The sequence below is a fragment of the Panthera uncia genome, chromosome B1, assembly GCF_023721935.1.
Source record: "Panthera uncia isolate 11264 chromosome B1, Puncia_PCG_1.0, whole genome shotgun sequence".
NCBI lineage: Eukaryota > Metazoa > Chordata > Mammalia > Carnivora > Felidae > Panthera > Panthera uncia.
Genome location: NC_064811.1, coordinates 11,724,832 through 11,745,420, shown reverse-complemented (window position 1 = coordinate 11,745,420; position 20,589 = coordinate 11,724,832). Strand labels below are relative to the sequence as shown.

Genomic DNA, 20,589 nt, shown 5'->3' with positions numbered 1-20,589 from the left:
CCGAGCGACGCTTTGCAGGACGAGGAGGGCAGGGCACTATAAGGAAGGTCTGCGGGCAGACCCTTGCTGGGCAATGTTCCACCATCCCTCAGGAGATGGCCACAATCACCACACAGGGCATTTTGGAGGCAGATGTATAAGTGGGTATTGTGCCTAGAACGCCAGGGCGTGTTCAGGCAGGCCTAAAGAGGCAGGAAGTTCCAAGTTTATTTGGGTTACAATGGGGAAACTCCAGGCCCAGCTCTCAGTGATGGATGGGCCAGAGTTTGAGGACCAGGGGCCAGGTGTTTTCTGGGAGTCCTGTGGCCTTATTTACTCTATCCTGAGCAACTAGGGTGCCCGGAGCCAGGAGGCCCACGGGGGAGAACCGTGTCCCGGGTTCTCCTTATTAACAGGAATGGTTCTGCGGCAATGGGGGCCTCCACAGCTTCCACTTGACTCTGAAGTCAGAGGCCCAGGGATTCCTTAAACTACATCTGGGAAACAAGAGTAGCTGAGCCCAAGCTCAGCACTGACCTTGAGAAGAGGGAGGGCGTGCTTGAAGTGTTTCAAGTCTTCCTTTCTTTCTCTGGCCTGAAAAGATGGAGGCACATGTGTCCCAGGCAAAGCGGTGGTTCTGAGTCTGAGAGCCCCGAGATTTAATCACTCACCCCTCTGGTGATCAGCACTGTGACCTTGGAGAAGATACCAGCTAACACACGGCAGATTTGCAGTAAATATTTGCTGAGTAATACTATATGTCAGCCCTGTGCAAGTTCTTTGTCACCAAAACCTCACAATCTGACGCCATATAAGGTGCTAGTCTTAGCTACGACTTAGAGACCAGGAAACTGTAGCACCGAGGGGGTTCCACAGGGTGTCCAGCAAGACGTGGGCAGTAAATACCCAGCAGTTGGCCTCCAGAATGTCAGCACTGAACCCTTCTGATGGAAAAAGCCGAATGAGCAGTCTCTGGGAGTCTCAGTGTCCTCTTGTGCAGGTGGCTGCTGCGGTTGGGGGCATTTGCAGTGCTGGGACAGGATGAGTGCGAGCTGGCCAGTGAGGTGGTGGGAATGTCCCTGGGAGGCAGTGGCTGGAGGGTCAAGGCCTCCCCAGGAGGTAACTCAGACTTGGGATGGGGAGCCACCGGAGACAAGGTGGGCGGAGCGGTAGTCCCAGACAAGGATTGGACTGCCAGCTCTGTGGTCTTCTTCTTTGTTCCGTCCTGCCCAGTATCCTGTGGCCTCAGGCTTGCATCTCCAGAGAGGGGATTGAGAGGTAGAAACAAAAGGAACATTTCCCCCAATTGTCTTCAGGAGAAAGATACGCAGTGCTAGCCTGGGGCCCCTTTCACAGAGGGTTCAGAGGGTCACATCAAGAAGAGAGGTGCCCCCAAGTCTCTGGATACCTTAAAGCTTGTAAGCAACCCTCACGGGCCCCAGGAAGTGACAGGGAGAGGCTGGCAATTCTTAGCCCACCTAGTCTCCCTGGAGGGCAGGAAGGGAGGGATGCCAACCACCGCGTGCTGGGCCCCAACCATGGCCAGACCTTGCAGGGGAGCCGGGGACACACGATGGGGTGTCATGAACACCTGATGAGATCACAGTGAGAAAGTCTGAACCTGAGCAATTTGGGGGAAATTAACTCAGGTTCATGGCTGTAGCCCTTTCGCCGAGGGTCTCCCCAGGGAGACAGAGGTGCTCCCCAGGTGTCTGAATGCCTTGGGTGCTCATGCTGAACAGAAGGAGAAAGAGGGACAGGCAGAGCTTGCAAAGCTGGGGTGGAGGGTGGAGAAAGCAGAGGAGTGGCAGAGCACCCCAAGAAGACCACAGAGGTGCAGACACCCAGAGGAGGCCCACAGGAAGTATCTATGGGCGTCACTTCGTCCTTTCATAAAACCCTTGTAGTAACTGTGAAATAAGCATCGTTATTCCCATTTTGTCCGCAGTCAAACGAATTCTGAGAGATCAAAGACATGCCAAAACCACACCAAAGGCCGTACACGTAGTCTGTTCGGTCAAAGCCCACAGTTTTCCTCCCATGCCTACTTCCCGTTTTCACATAGAACTGATCCTGCAGGGAACAGGCTCGTCATATCAAAGGGTTTCTGGAGCCCGTGTCACAGAGCAGTGGCTCCCAGAGCGCACGTTTACTCAAAACGTCTTTGAAACACCACGATCAAAGTCACCTCTAGTGTAGGGTGCTCTGAGGGGTGTCCAGAAACCTGGACCAGAATACAAGCTGGTTCAAACAGACATGTATATAGGAAGCTCAGAATAAGCTCTTATATGCCTCTTAATGGTATCCACAGTCACACTGAGCGTCACCATGGGATTCCTGGCTTAAGTTTAAAACTCAGGATTGGGGGATGCCTGGGTGTCCTTGTTGGTTAAGTGTCTGACTTAGTTTTGGCTCAGGTCATGATCTCTTGTTCGTGAATTCGAGCCCCACATCGGGTTCTGCACTGACAGCAAAGGGCCTGCTTGGGATTCTCTCTCTCCCTCTCCCCCAGCCCACGCTTGCTCTCTCTCTCTCTCTCTCTCTCTCCCTTTCTCTCTCTCTCAAAATCAGTCAATAAATAAGTAAACATTTTTGTAAATTTTTTAACATTTATTTATTTTTGAGAGACAGAGAGAGGCCTAGAATGAGCAGGGGAGGGGGAGAGAGAGAGAGAGAGACAGAGAGATACAGAATCCGAAGCAGGCGCCAGGCTCTGAGCTGTCAGCACAGATCCCGACGTGGGGCTCAAACTCACAAACTGTGAGACCATGACCTGAGCTGAAGTCGGATGCTCAACCGACTGAGCCACCCAGGTGCCCCATAAGTAAACATTTTTTTAAAGATTCCTTTAAAAAAATAAAATAAAATAAAACTCAGGATGGACCGAGGAAGCTGCCAAGCAGCAAGACAGCGTGTCTATTAACTAATTTAACAGTCGTTTCCTAAATTAAAATATTAAGCTCCCTACAAATCACAAACTGGCTCAGACACAGTGCTGGACTTGGGGAGAACAATGAATCACGGAAGTGTTTGACCGTGGGAAGAACCTCAGAGACTCTGCACCTGGATGAGGAAACAGAGGGCCCCCAGCACTAGGTACCTCTCTAAGTCCGACGGACCATCAGGTCCAGAACTCCCAGCTCTTGACCCCAGTTAGCATGTAGCTTTGGTCCGTAAGCCCAGGGCAAAAGAAATTTCTACCCAAATTAAAATCTGGACATGGCTTCAGAAAAACTGCCCCCTCACCTCCGTGGTCAATTACTTCATTCAGTATGACTTTCTCCATAGTTCTTAACACTGTCTGAAATGGTCCACTTTGTTGATTTGTGTACAGATTTTTCTGTGTATCTCAGAAACTAGACAGTAACCTTTGACCCTTTTCTGTTGTGGTTCCTGCCATGTCTTTGGGGCAATGCCTGGCACATATAGAAGGCACTCAATAAATATTTGTAGGAGAAAGGGTGGAAGGGGAAAGGAAAGAGAAGGAAGAAGGAAAGGAATTTAGCACCTGTTAGGTGCCAAGCACTCTCTATATTGAATTTTCTTTGTGTATGTATTAGTTTACAATATTTTTATTTTTAAAAATACCTTTATTTTTAAAATACCTGGAGGAATGTCTAAGCACTGGCAGGCCCATTTCCAATGAGGACGCTTAGGTTGGAGAGGTGAAATGATTAGTCTAAAGGGACTCAGCCAGCATGTAGCAAAGCACATCTGAAGCCAGGTTAGGGTGCTTATACTAAACACTTTCAATAGAGGCATATTTATTGAGCTCCTACTCTCTGCCAGGCACAGTTTTAGGCTCATGGGATATTTGAGTGAACAAAGCTTACAGAGCTTACAGGTCATGGAAACCTATAACTTCGGGGATGTGTAACAGAGGAAGGGACAGCAGGCCTTGATGCGGCATCTGAAGGACATTGGCCTTCCAAGCCCACCTTCCTGGGTTGGGGTCAGCACTGGCTGTCTCAGGCTTCACCTTGAGAAGCAGAAAGCTGGAGCCCTGGAGGATGATGGCGGAGGTGTCCTGGAGCCTCTTCCCTGCATCTAATTTCCTGCTTGGGGAGGGGAGGAAGTGGGGCAGGGCATGGAGTTTCTAACTGTGACCTAAGTGTAAATGAAAGTTTATTGTGTAGACCCAAGATGTTGAGGCCCGCAGACATTTGCTACACATAATAATTGCACTTTTTTTTTTAATCAGCACTTGGAAGGAGAAAGGCAGCACAAGATGTTAGATCTAATGGATTCTTCCAAAGGCCAGAGCCTTCAACTTATAGGAAAAGGCTGGATTCCTTAATAGGACACCGAGGCTCTCACGAACCAGTCCCTGAGCACCCCCCAACCCAGGCAGTCTCCTGACAGGCTCATCTGTCTGCACGCCGCACAGTTTTCTCCTCCCCAGTCCTCCTTCCGGGCTCACCTTCCTGAAACTAACATAACACCATTACCCCTCTACTTTACAACCTCACATGGCTCCCCCCCCATTGCCTTCACATGGTCCAAATCGCTTGGTATGGCAATCTGACGACCCCTTCCATTCTCCTGCTCTAGATTTATCTCTCCTTATTCATTTTCTCCAACACTATGTTCCAGGCACATTACAATCCAGCCTCACGATATCATTGGCTGAGTCTGAACACACCTGGGTAGGTTATTCTTCTGCTCAGAATGTCTTCCTTGTTCTCCACCTGATGAACATCTCATTCCAAAGGATTAGCTTAAGCACCAGAGCCCATGGTCAGAAACTTTTCCTGACCCACTCAGGGCTGAACTCAGTATTCATTGCTATCTTTATGCCCATATTTACCTCATCCTCTCCCTCTGTCGGGCCACCTAGAATTCAGAGTGCCCTGTATTTGTTTCCCCCACAAGATGGTGACATTTTTGAGGGCTGGACTTGGTGTTAATCATCTCTGCATGTGTACAGCCTAGTATAATGGGGTGCAGAGCAGAACCCTAAAGAATTTTTTTAGTGAATGAAGGGAAATGTATGGGTGAACTCTGGTCTTGACCAGTATTGCATAGAGCCATGTGAAGGCTGGCACAAAATATAAGGAGGTGCCCCCAGAGCTCATTAATTAGGATAAATAATATTTTAATGCAATATTTTCTAGAACTCCAATATCTATGCCCCAACTCCATGATGAAAAAAATCAGTATGTTAAGAAAAGATGGGATCTGATCCTGCACCTTAGGAGACATTCACCTCCCCTGAGTCCTGGCCTAAACAATTTGCTCAGAGGGAATGACTGCCAACATACGTGCTCAGTGGCTGAGTTAGCAACTGCCACCGTGAGACTGGAGAGAAGGACGTGGGTTAGAAAGTAAGGTGAAGGCGAAGCAGATAGTGGAGGTGGTGTATTCATCCATCAGACATCAGCAGGAAGCAATCCTGGCCAATCTTAGCCAGAGAAGGAATGTACTGGCAATGTATTGGGTGATTCCTGGCCTTGTCAGGAGGCTGGAGAGCAGAATCAGAACCAAGGACAGTGGGGACGGCCTGGTTAGGATGTGGCTGTTGGCACCTGCTACCCACCCGCACCACCATCACTGCTACCCTCTGTTGGTCTGATTGGCCCTATTTGCCATCTCACACATCCAAGAGTCAAAGTCACAGGCAAGAGTAGCCAACTGACCAGGCCTGGATAAGACAATACCTTGGGTGCATGACAGGTCAATGGGAGGAAAATCTTTTGGCTTTTGTGGTGGGAGATGTTGGACTGTAGCCCACGACTACCCCCACGGAGGGATGTCTGTTTCGGCTAGAAAAGAAATTGAGTGTTGGACAACTCTACAAATGGCAAATACTAAATATAGCTAAGGTTGAATTTCTCCCGAGAGATTGCATAGAGCCATTAATTAAGATAGAAAACTCTGGCAAAGGGAAAAATACTAAATTGGTTTTACTTTCAGATTTGTGTTCTGGTTCTACTTCACACATAGGTGAGGGCCAGTAGGACACATTTGGATTCTTTTCCATGGTGGTGAAAAGCTGTGGGGATGCGTGGCCCTCTTACACCTTCTAGTACGGTTTTAGTGAGCAGCTGCCTTCTTGCAGTGGGGATTAGGAGTGGGGCATCAGAGCCATCCTATAATCTGTAGCTCCTGTGTCTTTTTGATATCACTTTATCCAGTTAATCCAACCAGCCACAGACCCATGGGATGGGAAAAAGCAAGGTAGAGTAAAGAAGGATCATTGTTCTGCCCTAGATACAATCGGGGGTGGAGTGGTCAGGAGGAAAGGACCAGCTCTCCTTGGAACTCTCCGATGTGCAGATCTCCTTTAATGCTCTCAAACCCCAGTGGTACTACCTGTGTTAACTCCACTTTTCAGGTGCGGTAAACCAAGGCTCACAGGAGTTAGGTGATACGTCCGAGGCAACACATGGACTTAGTGTGCCAGAGCCAGACTCAAACCCAGCCTGGTCTATTCCACGGTCCACTATTCCAGAATCCATGTCACTCCCTGGTTCATAACCAAGGGTGAGCAATTTGCATCCATCACTGCCCCTTATTTATTAAACTTCCCAGGCATTTGCCATATTCCCTCCATAAGAACTAATGTGTCAAAAGTAGCCAAGATGACACAGATCTCTCTCCTAGCCTGCTGGCTGCACTTTCACCCCACATTCAACTCAGCCCCGGCAGCCATCTCATTCTCACTGAAGTTCATGGACGGGCCCCAGGGCCCCTTCCCATTGCCCAATATTCCAGCCATTGACTTTTTTTTTTTTTACCTTATTATAGTGGAAAATTTCAAACTGGCATGAAACAGAACCCCTGATACCTATTACTGAGCTTCAGAAATTTTACTGACTTAAATTCTACTTCAGTGCATGCTTCCAAAGCTCATTAGTGTTCCCTGAATCACTAGGTCTCCTTACCGGGGGACTTTTCCTTAGGATTCAAGCTTAATTTTACTTTTCTGGTTGCCTCCAGCCCCCACTTCTTCAAATGAGACGCCTCAAAAAGCAGTAAACCCTCTTTTTGGTCTTATGCATCTTAGCACTTTTAGACAGCGTTAAGTGGCTTCTGAAACGTTTTGCAGAATGACCCCCATGCAGATATTTCTTTCCGCACGTCTGTAATTCTGTCTTTTGTCCCAGTTAAGCTCTCAAATCCCCTAACCCCAGCTCAGTTTTTTCCAAGGCCCTGCTTCCCCAGGTTTATCATCATTGTTTTGTTGTATTCCAACAGATTCCAGGATTTTGTTGTTGTTCCTCTTACACCTTCTTTTTACATTATCTTTCTATCACCACTGTTATTTGCCGTGTGATGGAGTTTAATTACGTAACTACAGTATTTGGGCAGCCGGGTCCAAGCAAATTGTTTCTCATTGGGATGGGGTTGAAGTCACCTCTGTGTCCCTACATTCCAACCTGTCCCTTGGCTGGCACAGGTTAGATGTTTATTTAAAGCTCACTGAGAAAATGTCTTTATTTTGGCCCTAGGTCTGAAAGCTGCCATCTGTATTTTTGTGGTAAGAGCTTCCAACTGGGAGAGGGAAGGTGGGAATTTGAAATGAATCATCCCACCTGTAAGTATTTGTTCATGTCTGTTTTCTCTCCTATACTATACACTTGATGAGGGCAGGGACTGTCTGCTCTCATGTCCCCGCTACCTAGCACCATGCTGGCGCATCGTGTTCAATAGACTTTTGTTTAATTTGCTCGGACAATACCTGCTTCCTATGATTATCATAAATATTAAATGAGATATTGAGAGTAATCGTTATTTTGATAAATGGTAACTGTTACTCTTATTATGAAACCAATAAAACGCAGTCTTGGTTGGTGTGTCTTGATTCCTGGGAAGATAGGGGTAATAATACCCCCTTAGGAGAAGTTCATTAGATAAGGGAATGAATGGAAAGTCCTTTGCTCAGTGCTTGATAGATAGTACTTAGTTAATAAGTGACAACGAGTTCACAAACTGGATATGCATTTTCTACCTTTCAGCACCGTCTTGCAGTTACTATATTTATTTGTCTTCTCATGATGGGGTAATAGTTTCACCTGTTCCTCATGTTTTTCCCTAAGATTTATTGAAGCCCTGTAATGTGCCAGGCCCTTTCTCATTAAGTCATGGCTAATATCATTTACAGTCCGATTCCCTTTTTTTGGATGCTTCTCTGCTCCAAGTTATAAGTAAAATGTTGAGTTTCTCCAAGCTAGGTTATACTCAGAACAAGCACCCAGTACCCAGCCCCCAGCGTGGGACATTTCTGAATGTCTCCAGGAGGAATACAAGTAGGCCAACTGCTTTCCTGAAATATCTCACATTGCAACTCCTCCAGGGCAGGTGTAGAGGTGATGTGAAGTCAACACGGGAGCTGGTTCTGCAGGGCCAGGTAGATAATATGAGTGGTTGAGTGACCTGGGTGCCGAATATGCTTCCGTTTATGTCCCAGATCCTTAGCATTTGCCAAATCTGCTACCAGGAGTCCCTCTTTAATGTACCTGATAAAATTCTGTCCAAACTCAATACTTTTTCCTATGCCTTAAAAAAAACTCGAACTCTAAGTGCTGAATACTTGTGGGTGTCACAGCTGGGAGAAGGGTGTTACTTTTACCTGGTGGGCAGAAGTCAGACATCCCGTCAAACGTCCTGCACACCCAGGACCAACCGTGACAAAGAATTAGCCAGTTCAAAATGTTGAGAGAAACAAAGTTAAAAAAAACCCTCATCTAGAACAATTTTCTCACTTTGTAATTTTTCCTCCTTCCATAATGAAAATTATTCTGGAATTCTCTCCCAGATTTTGCCCATTGGAAGGGATTATCCCATCTCCAAGCACGGTTCCTGCACATACTCCAGTCCTTTGTCCACATTCCCTGATCTTCCGTGGGTGAGGTCTGCACTTGAGTTCTGAGAATGGACGAAAGAACCTCATTTGTAAACATTTGAAACTGCTTCCCAGCCACTTTCCTTGATCTTTAAGAACCTTAAACCTATTGGGGCACCTGGGTGGCTCAGTCAGTTAAGTGTCCAACTCTTGATTTCACTCAGGTCATGATCTCACAGTTCATGGGATCAAGCCCCACTTCAGGCTCTACGCTGACAGCATGGAGCCTTCTTGGGATCCTCTCTCTCTCTCTTTCTCTCTCTCTCTCTCTGTCTCCCCCTCCCTTCCTTAAACCTATTAATTAAAAAACAAATTATTCTGTGTTCTCAACCGTCAGAGTTTATTGAAATCTTTTTGAAATCTTTCCCTTTGTCCCCAGCAATTTCTTGGAGTGTTGGGTCAAAGGCTGCTCTAAATGAGTTGGCTGTAGGGAGGCTTTGGGAGAGAAGCTGGCAGGAACTTTAGTGTGGCACTTATAGCATCTCTGTCCCACTGAAGAGGCTGTTACAATATTAGAACCTATGCAAAGATTTAGAGTTTCACCTTTCCAGCATATATTCAAATTTTAATTTACAGAATTAATTATCGTTAAAATTTGCCAGTTGCTACAGACCATAAGCTCCATTGGGGCTTCTAAATTGTAACTTTCGAGGAATTAAAAACATGATTGTCATGTAAATGTATAGTGGATGCATATCAAAGATTTTACTCAACTCAGTAATTACTGAGGGGACTAGTAAGATGTTATGACTGGTTCCGAGGACACGTTGAAGAGCAGACCTTTACACAGGCAATCAGCAACACCGAAATGAATATTTTCCAGTAGTTGCAAAACATGTCACTAGATGCTTACAGATTTGTAATATGACCCAGTCCATAGAAATACAAATAAAGGTATACACCTCTATAGAAGCCGCAAGTTCCCTGAATGTCCCTTAGATCATGCCCCTTGCCACACCGACAAAATGCCAGTCATCTGCGTTGCCCATTTCCACGTGTTGGACAACTTCTTCTGCAGGGCAGAGATTGGAATATGTCCTCAACATATTTTTTTTCTGGTGTGAAGCCTTGCCAATCTTTGGGGTGAAATAGGTGAGTATCTGTGGGGTGAACATTTAGCTTGTGTATCCCACAGCCTCACTCTCCTAAGCTATGAAATTGGAAATGAAAAGGGGGGTAGGGGCGAGAGAGAGAGTTTGACAAAGAAATAGAAAGAGCCGATAGAAGGGCGCCTGGGTGGCTCAGTCAGGTCATGATCTCGCAGCTGGTGGGATCGAGTCCTGTTCCAGGCTCCATGCTGAGCATAGGGCCTGCTTAAGATTCTCTCTTTCTTTCTCCCTCTGTCCCTCTCTCCTGTTCAAGCATTCTCTCTCGCTCTCTCTCTCCCTCTCTCTCTCTCTCAAAAAAGAGCAGATATAATAACTACCATTTATTGCCTACTCTGTGCCAAGGATGTTACATATGTCAGCTCACTTAATCTTTGCAAACCCCTCTATTTTGTACGTAAGGACACTGAAGTTCACAGAGGTTAAGTAACTTATTCAAGGGTATGCAGTGAACATGCTTATTGATTTGGTGGCTTCCATGTTTCATGTTCTCTATAAGGGAGTGAGCTCTGGGAGGGCAAGGGCTTACCCCTTTGTTTTATTCTCTGCCATATCTTGCTCAGTCTGGCCCCCAGAAGGGGCTCAGTCAATATCCATTGAATGCATGGATAAGCGATGTATGAGCGAATGAATGAATGGATGAATGAGTGAATGAATGAAAGAGCAGAGCAAGGACTCATTCCCGCATGTGTTCAAACACCACATCCCATAAGTTCTCCACTACACTACATCACAAAAAATAGCTATCCTTCTTCACTCCACGGAGTAAGTAGCTGGATGGAACTATAATTTTTTTTAAGTTTATTTATTTATATGTAGAGAGAGAGAGAGAATGTATGCACAGGCAGACATTTATATGGGCAATCGGGAATGCGGAGAGAGAGAGGGAGATAGAGAGAGCGAGGGAGGGAGGGAGAGGTTCCCAAGCAGGACGCAAACTCATGAACCATGAGATCATGACCTGAGCTGAAATCAAGAGTTGGATGCTTAATCGACTGAGCCATGCAGGCGCCCCAGAGCTATAATATTTTATATTGTATTTCATAGTTTTTACTTTATTTTGTTTTCCAGTTTTACTGAGAAAATTCTTTTTCCTTGTGATGAGAACTTTTAAGATGTAGTCACTTGGCAACTTTCAAATATACAAAACAGTATTGTTAAGTATAGTCACCATGCTGTACATTACATCCCCAGAACTAATTTATCTCATAAACGAAAGGTGGTGCCTTTTGACCATCTTCCCCCTTTCCCCCACTCCCCAACCTCTCTGCCCCTGGCCACCACAAATCTGATCTCCATTTCTATGAATTGGTTTTATTAGATTCCATATATAAGTGAGATCATACAGTATTTGTTTTTTCTCTTCTCTGACTTATTTCACTTGGCTTCATGCCTTCAAGGCATTCAGGTGGGTGGGACTATAACATTTTAGTTACTCTGGCAAAAATGAGTGTTTTAATGAGCAGACAGTTTATTGTGCTTAAAATAAATACCTGATTACAGCTCAAGTGGCAGATAAAGTATGAAGCCAAGGAGAATGATGTTTTAAAAGCCTCACAATGAATTTAAAAAAAAAGTGGGGTGCCTGGGTGGCTCAGTCACTTGAGTGTCCGACTTCGGCTCAGGTCATGATCTCGCGGTCTGTGAGTTCGAGCCCCAACTCGGGCTCTGTGCTGACAGCTCAGAGCCTGGAGCCTACTTCGGATTCTGTGTCTCCCTCTCTCTCTGCCCCTCCCCCGCTCACGCTCTGTCTCTCTCCTTCTGTCAAAAATAAATAAACATTTAAAAATAAATGAATAAAAGTCTCACAATGAGGGAAATATACAAGGGGTAAATAAGAGGAGAGATAGCATTTGATAAAAGTTTTATTATTTTTTTTCCCCCAAGAATGTTCTGGATCAAAGGAAGTGGAATCTCTAGCTCCTGACCTATATGGTAGGTGCTGCATAAAAATTACTGAATGAGTGACTAACAAATGCCTTAAGGAAAGCTTTCATATGATGGGCGGAGAAGTGCCAATTCTTAGAAGGAAGTAATAGTAGCAATTATTCCCAGAGGGGTAAAACACTTCTTAGTGTAGAGGTCAGTTTTACTGTTGTATGAATTACATGTCCCTGGGTGAGCCTTTTAGGGGATATGATAAAAACTGACAACTATAGAACCAGAAGTTGTGGAACTTTCTTGCCTACCCCCTTCCTCAATCTCAGTCCAAGCATTGAGACGAAGGCACCTCGCCCTCCTTGAGAAAATGAGATCAAGTATCCTAACGCTTAGTAATTCTCTGCCCTGTGCCGCTCATTTTTTCCCATATGGTGACGAAAGGCAAATTATGAAGCCCTGTCTGGGTTAGTGTGCGTTAAAAATGATGTCGGCACAGATGAAAGCCAGCCCTAGAGATGAAGCATTTATTTGAAACTGTTACTGGAAGACAGATTCAGCACATAAAATATAAAACCACCCCATGCTGGCCCCCAGTGAGTGGGATGGGGTTTTCCAAATTCCCAGTTCAGAATCCAAGCGCTGAGACACTGGTCTTGGCCCTGGTCTGGCCCTCGCTCTGTCTTTCCTCCTCTTTGTCCAAACTGGGGTGAAGTTTTCTTCCTTTGAATTCGTACACAATGGGCTTGATGAATGAGTTACAAATCTTACCTGAAGGTTCTTGAGGTTCAAGAAGAATGTTTTTTTGGCTTTGGGTTATTAAACATCAGCAATGCTATTTTTGGTTTCTAAGCCCAGAGGCAAGGGGAGAAAAAGCAAGATGAACGAACAGGAAAGTATGAGGTAAAACGTTTACGGGAGAACTCTGGCTTGCATGAAGCCATTCCTTTGAAAGCGAGTGGCATTTCTATTTGGAACAATCAGTTTCTCTCTTTCTCTCTCCCCACAACTCCCACCTCCTGCCCCCGCTCAACTTCTCCCTCTCTCCTTAGCCGTCTCTTACACAAATTTCAGTCTTAAGACAGGGCAGCAGATGTTGAAATGACACAAACTTGTTTTCCTAAAGGGTCATACGCTGTCATGTTTGTTGGTCATACAAACACATTATTGGGGAGGGACATAGTTATTTATAGTAGGGAATGTCATATTAATTAGAATAATATACTCACTAACCTATTTTATTTCAGTCTTGGTGATTCAGAGAAGGCTATCCAAAGTCTTTTATAAGGAACGGCTTGTCAAAGATTGAGGATTGTTGAATGGCCAAGCGTTGTATACTCTCACAGTAATTAATGTCAACACTTCATTTCTAATGCCACAGAACCCTGATCATTTCCATGGAAACTTAAGTTTCTTATCCCATCCTGTTGTCATTTTTGCTTTATTACGGTTCACTATTTAAACCAATGTCATCCGTTAGACCTTCCTGTGCTGATGAAAATGTCCCTGATCTCCGATCTCCGGGGTCCCACATGCCAGCCTCTAGCCTTATATAGTCACTGAGCAAAGCTATTGGATAGATGAGGAATGTGAAGCCCAGGGCGGTTACATGACTTCCCAGGGACCACATTGGCAGTGAGTGACAGAAGCTGAATGAATCTCCGGGCTCTCTCCAGCTGCCACGATGCCTCATGTTTTGATTTCATTTGGGCAGGAAAAATGAGGGGCGATTTCAGAAAGGAAGGCCTAATTTTTGCACCTAACGACTGGGTGGAAAAATGCGAATAATATTACCTCTTCCAGCCAGAGAAATTCAGTTGTGCTAGAATTTCTAATTCGAGATTAGAAGACTAGCATTAGGACTCCAAGCTGAATTGAACAGAACAAATCATTAAGTCCTGCATTACTATCTGCCTAAGGCTGCTCAGAACAGACCTTAATATTGTGTTCTATGTTTATTACATATTCATTTAATTATTGAACCCCTACAATGGTCCACATAGAGTAGGTGCTGGGGGGTGGGGGGAGAGTGTAGGAAAATGGATACAAACAGTTGAAGCATTCAGTGCCTACAGGAAGACAGATGGCCAACCATTTCAGTGAGGTGCTAGAATGCCATGCCACATTGTCAATCAGGGGAGCACCGGTCAGAGGGTTTTATGTTATCTTCTGATATCCTGGGGTTAGGGCAATGATGGGCTCTGGAAGCCAGATCTGGGTTTAAATTCAGCGCTTAGTTTAGTACCTCTGTGACCTCAGGCAAATTACTGAACCTGTGTTTAGCCTTATCTTTAAGATGGAGATAAGAGGCTGTCTTTGTCACTGAGATTATACAAAATAATGCACTTGAAGCACCTGGCCTAGTGCCTTGTTCAGAGGGAACATTCATTAGGTGTTAGCGCTCACTTCTATTACTGTCATCATTGTTATTTTTACTATTATTGGTAGGAATAAACATGAGCCCTGTGACGCATAATTGTCTTTATTTTGCAGACAAGGAAACTGAGGCTTGGGGAGAATAAGCAGGCAAAGTCACAGTGATAAAAAGGGACAGGGTCAAGGTTTTAGGCAAGTCAGAGCTGGCTGCTGGCAGGAAGGGAGGACTCCCCTCTGGGCCCAGCCCTGGGAGGGCCACCTTTGAGCAGAGGTGTTGGGAGGCCTCTGGAGGTGTTGAGGCAGAGGCCTCTGACCAGTAGGAGCGAAACCTCAGGCCTGATCAGAAGACTTAAACTACCACCTAAACGGGGCTATGCCTGTAGTGTCATTTTCAGAAATGTCCTGAACTAACACTTGTCGTCCTAGAAATATGCACGTTCAAGATCAGTTTAAACTTTAAATCAAACAATGCTCCTTCCAGCAGCGGTTTTATGCTAGATCTTGGGGTAAGGGCGAGCTACGTTGGGAATGTTCCTGTGCATTCTTCCCTCCATCCGCATCGCAAACATTAAACGTCTACCGGGAACTATCCGGTAGCATCCCGATGGTGCTAGTCTTCCCTAAATCTTACCTTTCCTACAAGGGTATCTCAATTCGAGACAGGAAGTGGTGAGTGAGGCGTGAGGTGCCCGTTGGTGAGAGCAGTTAGGGGCGGGAGGGAGTGCCGAGGGCCGGTTTCCACCCGCTGCAGCTCGGGGACGAGGGGATGTCAGGGGACTCTCCGCCCCGCATCTGAAAAGAGCAATTACATCCTGCTTCGTGCTACAGCAGATGCCTAGATGCGTACACGAGAGCAAGGACAGCTTTAGGCGGGTTTTCCAGGCTTTGTGATCCGTACAGACGAACGCACCAAACGATTTGGGTTGGGTTTTGTTTGGGTAAATCAGAAAAGAGGTCTGTTGGGGGTCGGCAATCGAAGATCTAAAGCTGGGGGCGGGGTCAACCGAGGTCCACCGAGCTGGGGCCAGAGAGAGGAGGAGTTTTCCGCGGGGTGGCTGCATTCCACCCGGAGGCTCGGCCCAGGTGAAGGGGGCGTGGGTACTGTGCGAGGGGCGTGCGCGGCCGAGCAGGACTCCCGCCTCAGGAAATGCACGCAGTCCTGGGCCGGTGGGTGCCTCGGGGCGTCGCGGCGAAGCAGCCCTGCCGACCCAGTCCGGGGCGCGTCCAGAACCCCAGGCTTAGTTAGCTACCTTTAAAATCCCGAGCCGGTCCCGGACCGGGAACCGGGCCGCCAGCTCAGCTCTCCCGCTGGGGGGGGTGAGTACGCTCAAGATAGCACTGCCATTCCCGAGGCTCCATCCGCGAGTGCCCGCCCGGGAGCAGGGGGAGGCCGCAACAGGTCCCCGCGGACCCCGCGGGCCTCGCTCGCGCGCCTCCAGGGCCGGCGCCTTTCCCGGCGCGCCGCGTCCCGGGGACTGACCGGCGCGCGGGGCGGCCGGGCGGCCACTCCGGAAGCCGTCCCGGTGGTCCCCCGAGCGGCTCATAAATCATTCATGAGCCGGAGTCGGGCGAGCCCCGCCGCAGGGGGGAGGGCGGGCGGCGCTGGGGCCGAAACGGGAGCAGGACCCGGCGCACGGTGAGTAGCGGCGTCCTCATCCCGGAGCCCGGGAGGCGTCTGCGGAGACGGTAGGGGCCCGAGCGCACCCCCGGCCAGAAGGCAGGAAATCGGGACCGGAGAGGCTCGCTGTGCGCCCTCCTCTTCCCGCTGGCCCGGCAGCAGGTAGTAGGAGCCCCCCCGCCACCCCCCCCCCACCCGAGAGCGGCCGGGAAGCCAGGGGGCTGCAAAGTGGGCGAGGTGGTCCGGGCGCCGGGGCCAGCGGGAGTTCCGAGCAGAGGGCGGACGCGCGCAAACTTTGCCGGGTGGCTGTGTGGTGGGTCTTCTTTCCATCCCCTGGAGGGGAGCCGGCGGCTGCGGCGCGCCAGGTTCCAGGGCACACGCCAGCGGGACCGGGACCCCCGAGGCCGGGGGCTCGCTCTCAGAGAGTGCGGAGGACCGAGGGGAGGCTCGTCAGGGAGTTGGGGAACTGTTCTGCGGCGAGTGGAGTGCTGGGGGCGGCCAGGAGGTCGCGGGGCACGGAGCCTTCCCTGCTGGGGATGGAAAGGGGTCACCTCCCTCTGGCTTTTCCAAATGGAGTACGCGGTGCAAAGGGCCGCAGCAAGAGGGGGACCCTGGGGGAGCAATGAGAGGCCGTCTCCCCGCGCCCATGGGAGAGCGCACGCACCCCTGGCTTGACGCAGTCCCCTGCCCCCTTGGGTGCACAGCTCGGGCACCTACGGCGTTTGCCGCGTGGAGCACTGGGTGCTGCGTGCTCCCGGCGCACCTCGCCAGTACGGCGCCGGCTGGGACAACAAAGGGAAGCGTGGACAGAGGAAGGAGCTTCGAGGTGCGGGAGAGGCGGGGCCCGAGGTCAGTTTCCCCGAAAGCCCGCGCCGAGAGGGAGGGGATCCGATGGGGTGGCACACAGCCCCGGTCCCCTTCCTCCCAGGCGACCCCGATGCAGCCTCCCCGGGGCGGCGGCGGGGAACCCGCGCGGACGCGCTCCGGCAGCCAAGTTACTCCGGCAACCCCCTCCCCCAAGCGGCGGCGGATTCCTTGAGTCTCCTCGCTTCCCGCGCCAGCCCTGCAGCCCATTCTTTTGTGTCCCGCAGCCCGGGAGAGCCTCCTGCGGCGGAGGAAGAGAGGGCAGGAGGGGGCCCGGCCTGGCGGTGGGTTGGAGAGCAAGACCGGGGGGAGCCGGCGCCCCAGGCTTCCTGCGGCAACAGGTTGAGCCTTAGCCCCAGGCGGCTCGCTGACCCTTCTCCCTCCCGGGCTCCCGGATCCCGAGAGGCTTTCCAGGCCGCCTGTGGGCTGCGGCTGACCTTTGTGAAGACACGCAGGTGAATGATTGGGGTCCTTGAACGCCCCACTGGAGACTCAAGCATCTGCTTTTACATGTCAGGTTGAACCTTGCGAAATGGAGCCGTTTTTGTGGCTCAAAGACTTTCTCACTCTTTTGAAAGTATCCTCGGAGCTGTCCTGTCAAATCAGGGTGAGCCCAGGGCCGCGGTGGGGTTTGTGGAATTGATCCTGGCAATGGCAGTAGGGACCCTTTATTGACTAGCAGCTGTGTGCCGGGGAGCTGTACCCATTCGGGGTCTCACCCTCCAACACCATTCAAAACCCCACTTTACAGATGAGCAAAGGAAAGCACTGAGAAGGTAAGCAACTTCTCATGGCAAGGTTAGTGAGGGGGACTAGAGACTCCTGCCCTGTCTCAAGTGAGGCCTGTTGTCACTTCAGCAAGGACCTTTAGTTTAGTTTTGTTTTATTGATATGCCCCATAATTTTTTTTAAATGAACTTCTTTATGATTTCTGCCGTGGACTATTTCTGTGCATTCCCAGCACCGTGAAGCAAGCAAGTGTATCAAAGGACAAGTGTATCAAAATAATAAGGCTTTAAACCAAATATTATTTTATTGGTACCATTTCAAATATGAAGGTTTTGCAGGGGACCAAGAGCTATCTCAGATATGTTAAGGGGCAGGATGCTTTGTTGCAAGTGACGGAAGCCCACTCTCGGTAATTTTAGCAGAAATGGGACTGAGGACTGGGTAGCTTAGAGAAGTGACAAGGAGGCTGGCTAGCCGGGCTCAGGAGCTCATGCGGGACATACAAGAGGACCCCTGATTGCTGTGTGGCCACGGATGCCACCACAAGGCCCTGGATATGGCTGCTGACACTGTGCCATCGTGTCTAGAATGAATTAGAAACTGCCCCTGCGTGAGTGTGCGCTCCAGGCACAAGCCCAGGAGTAAGCATCTGCTTGGTGAGTCTGAGGCACCCCCCCAGGGCACAACTTGGGCACCTCAACTGACCTCACCATGAAACCCAGGGGTGTTGCCCATAGGACTCACAAAGGTGGACTCTGAAGTTGAGCAGCTCATCCCTCCCCCAAATCCCAGATGACCAGTTCCTACTACAAAGCTCCTTTTGAAGGAAACTCCATCAAAAGAAGAAGAAATGAAGGTGGATGGTCACCATATTTGTTTTTCAAACAGTCTTTGTGGAAGTGCCATCCTCCGGGCTCCAAGCTCACAATCACGTGAAATATTTGCTCAAACTTCGCATTCTTGGGCCCCCTTTCCAGTTTGAACTCGGTGTATTTGCAATGGACACCAGGAATCTGCACCCCATAAATCGGAAAAATGGTGAATTCGACTTCTTGATTGGTCCAGTGCCTGTGTGAGGAGGTAGCCGTTTCCAAGGCTTGCAAAGTTGAGGGTCCCAGCAGAAGGCACTGCCCCAGGATGGTTGACCAGTTGCTGTGCGATGGGTAAATCCAGCAAGGAGACAATCTGCTGCATATATTGTGGGAATAGCGACAAACACCCTGACACCTCCCTTCCAGATGCTTTGGGACCACCGATAAACACTTGATACAATTTTGAAATAGGTAAAAATGACCACGTCATGTCAGTTCTCCCTCTACCCCTCACCACTGGATTTCAGCAATCCTTACTGAGTGCCTACTGTGTGCCCGACTCCGAGGTACAGAGACGAGTAAATCAGGGGCCCCACACAGCAGCTGGGATGGATCAGCTCAATGCAATAGAAGAAGGGCATTTGGGGAAGGCGTCATTGCCAACTGGCACGAGTTAGGTGAGGAAGCGCGCGGGAACAGTGCTGGTTCTCAAACTTCAGTTGTGCTGAGAATCAGTCACCGGGAAGAGTGTTAGAAGTGCAGATTAATGCACTTGGTGTGTGGCCACAGATGCCACCACAAGGCCCTGGATATGGCTGCTGACACTGTGCCCAATAATTAGCATTTTATATAAATACCCCATTTTGTGGGGATGCTGCTCTGGGGCCGGGAGAGCTGGCCTCCGTGTGTTCGGGCAGTTCCAGGAGCTGCCCTGAGATGCCCTGGCTGCCCCCTGAGCTTAACAGGTGAGGACCCCGCCGAGATGCCTTTCGCCTTGACTTTTATTAATTATCTGGGGTTTCCTAAGTCGTGAGAGTTTAGTATTTTCCTCACATTCAGCCCACACTTAGGGGGGATGGCACCACACTTTGGAGCAAAGAGTGAAGAAATCTGGACGGTAGCCGCGGTCCTGGCTGGCTTGATTGGTGCTTCCAGCCTCACAGCAATGAGTGGGGCCGCCTCTCATGTGTGATTTGCCTTCCCCCGCTTTTTCAGGAGGAAGGTTGAGACTGTTTCTTCCAAGCTCTCCCTCGGGCCTCCTGCCGTCTCTCTCCTTCCCTGGCTGAGGCCCGGTGGTGGCCTCACCAGGAAGTCAGCTTTTCTTACCCGCTGAGCCTCTAATCCTTCCAGCTGCTGTGCTCCCCGCCCCTCCCTTAGCAGCAAACAAGATAAGATGGGCGTGTGGTGAGTGTGTGTGCTGTGCGTATGTAAGTTTCGGGCATGTATGGAGCGTGTTAGTGTGTGTGGTAGGCGTATGTGTGGTGTGTGAATGTGTAGTGTATCAGTGTGTGATGTATCCGTGTGTTAGTGTGTGTTATGTGGATGTTTTGTGTAATGTGTGTGTGTGTGTGTGTGTGTGTGTGTGTGTGTCAGTGTGTGTGCATGCCTGCCCGCTGGTCTAAAGGATGGCGGCCAGCCTGAATAACACACACCGTCTCCTCTCCCCTCTCTCTCCCACGCGGGGTGGCCCCAGAGACCCATCCAGAGTGACCTGCAGAGGCCAGCTTGCTTCGTGTCCTTCTCATCTGTCCTCTCTGGAGACGACGGGAAGGTGGCGCAGAGCAGGCCCATGTTTGAGCGTACACGCGGGTGGCTTCCAGTCAGGACCAGTGAAAGGCTAGAGCCTGCAGCACCGAGGACGGGGCGCCTGCAGCAGCCAGGCCTGGAAGGGCCAGTGCAAAGTCACCAGGGTCCTGGTGTACCCGTGGGTGCGATGGAGCCCAGACGCGGAAGCCCATACGGGGTTAACCCGGTTGGTGCCGGGAGCCAGAGGGGCTGAGCAGCCTGTGATTAGATAGAGAGTGTTCGGGGTCATTCTGTTGGGAGCTCTGTGCAGAAGTAATTGGAGTGGGACGGGGCTTAGAAGATGAGGCAACATCCAGGGGATTAAATTCGAATTAACATCTTTCAGGAACACTCAGTTCCTGAAATCCCACCTTTGTTTGGAGCTTTCTTTGACTTGGGGGAATGCAGGCAGTGGGGCCTCCGGCCCCTTGTGCAACGCGTCACTGTCTGGACCCCCCTTCCACCCTCTCACGGTGTTTCAGGAGCACCCTGCCCTTACTCTGAAAGTTACTGAGTGTGTATCTAATGTACAAAATGGTACGCGATCAGGGCGTTCCTGACCCCAGTTCAGAGACTACGAGCACAGCATCCCAGGTC

General features: G+C 49.3%; 1 protein-coding gene across 4 annotated transcripts in view; it reads left to right on the top strand.

The window, feature by feature from the left end:
- Positions 1-20,589, top strand: part of PROM1 (prominin 1) — a 134,882-nt gene that overhangs the window by 8,675 nt on the left and 105,618 nt on the right. The window lies entirely within an intron of this gene.